Source organism: Sciurus carolinensis, unplaced genomic scaffold (genome assembly GCF_902686445.1).
Source record: "Sciurus carolinensis unplaced genomic scaffold, mSciCar1.2, whole genome shotgun sequence".
In the NCBI taxonomy this organism is placed as follows: Eukaryota; Metazoa; Chordata; class Mammalia; order Rodentia; family Sciuridae; genus Sciurus; species Sciurus carolinensis.
This window is the reverse complement of record NW_025920137.1, coordinates 366,238-368,130: the sequence shown is the minus strand read 5'-3', so window position 1 is coordinate 368,130 and position 1,893 is coordinate 366,238. Positions and strand designations below refer to the sequence as shown.

The following is a 1,893-nucleotide window of genomic DNA, read 5'->3' as shown; positions in this document are numbered from 1 at the left end:
ATCCTTTTATAAAACAGGACAGATAATTTCATAACTCAATAACACATCTGGACAAATATGTATGCCTGACTAAAAACAAACATTGTTAAAACATTTATTTATCTATTTATTTATTTATTGAGACTGAAAGGAGTGTGTGGAATCTAGCTCTTTTTCTCTAAAGCAGAGATGAAGGACATTAGATATCATTTTCACATGGGAGCATATGTAGCTATAAATACAATGCATGCACATTTGCAGATGGGTAGATGGATTTTATTGCTTTAAAAGTGTTTTATGGGTCACTTCATTTATTCATAGAATCCCAAAGCTATGTTTCCATAATTATATAAGCTGCAGTACACTTATAAGAATATGGATCTACAAGCTATTCCGTATGTGCTGTAAGCCTTTATACAAATTATTACAAATATGAAGGACAAAAAAGACTATTTTTTTTTGAAGGCCAGATCTTATTTATTTGTTACTCTTAAAAATTCTTATTTTTGACCAGACTCAGACTTAGAAGTAGAAGCTCTCAGAGAGGACAGCTTGTGTCTCTTGGCAATCTGTTCCTGGCGATTTTCTTTGACTTCTTTCATTCTCTTGCATCCACAATGCAGCCTCGAACAGATTTGCACTTTCTCTCTCCATTCACCTTGGTCTGTAACATGAGTGCTCCTTACTCAGTAGCAGATGAACATGGCCATGAGTCAAGACACCTGCTTCCTGGGGAAGCCTTGTTTGTTGTTCCTGCCACTGATTCGGACCACATAACCCTTCCATTCTTCACCCACAGCGTCAGCAGCAACTTCTGTGGCCATAGCTTCTCATAAAAAGTGCGAAGTTTGCTTTCATAGTCCACTTCAATGAGTTTCTGGCAGCCGGTGGCTGGAAAGGAGATATTCAGCTTCATTTTGGAGCAGCTGATCTCCCACAAGGCGCCACCAAGACTGACTATTAATACCAACGCATACCTCCTCGATGCCAGGATATGGAGACAAAACTCATCCTAAAAATGTTTTGCATAGAAATTACTCCATGATAAGAACCTGAGGGAAGATTTTTAATTTTTTCAAACTTAGTTTCTGTAAGTATAAAATAAGGATCAATATCAATCATTAGATGAGTGTGTTAAAGTTCATAAAGCACCACTGATTCTTCGGGTGCTTTAATGGAAAGGGTTACTGCATAGGAAACTGAGAAAATAAAGGAGAGGCAAAAAGATCACCAACAACTCAACCCCTTAAACCAATGCCATTATTTTGGATGATTTCCTTTTGTGACAGACTTTTTATTTTTAGGGGTTGTTTGGTGGTGGTTATTGTGTTAGGTTGTGAAGGCAGAAACTGACCTATCATCATCAATGACAATAGAAAGATTTTACATTAATGAACCAGTCAATACCTTGGAGCTCATATGTGGGTGTTTTTTTTCCATATTTTTATCTAGTAAGACAATTCTGAAGACTCTCAAATAGCCTGAATGTTCTTTTTAAAACATTTTAATGTAGATTTTCTATAAATAATATAGATTATTTTTTATTAAAAAAATGATTTATTTACCAATAATGGCAGTATAAGCCAGTTTGAAAATAGCATCTATCATTTTCAGGAATTTAATTTGTGGTTTAGTAATTTACACCTCTTTCCCACCTGGAGATTACATGTTGTTGATTTCATGGCTGCATAACTTGAGAAGACTACTTCACCTCAGTATCATCTAGTTGTTAGTTTTTATTTTCCTTCACATTGGTGCCTTTGACTTTTCTCCAAAATAATCTAAACTCTCACTTCTATGTGTAAACATAATGGTCATATAATCAGTCTTAAATTATATGGAACATTGTGGTGTAGTATATCTCTTCTTTATTATTAGCCATTCATCTGTTGTACCATTTTTCATTTTAACAAC

General features: G+C 34.9%; 1 pseudogene; it reads right to left on the bottom strand.

Annotated features, from left to right (window-relative positions):
* Positions 1 to 479: 479 nt before the first annotated feature.
* LOC124974191 (40S ribosomal protein S6-like) lies at positions 480 to 895 on the bottom strand (annotated as a pseudogene).
* Positions 896 to 1,893: the final 998 nt, after the last annotated feature.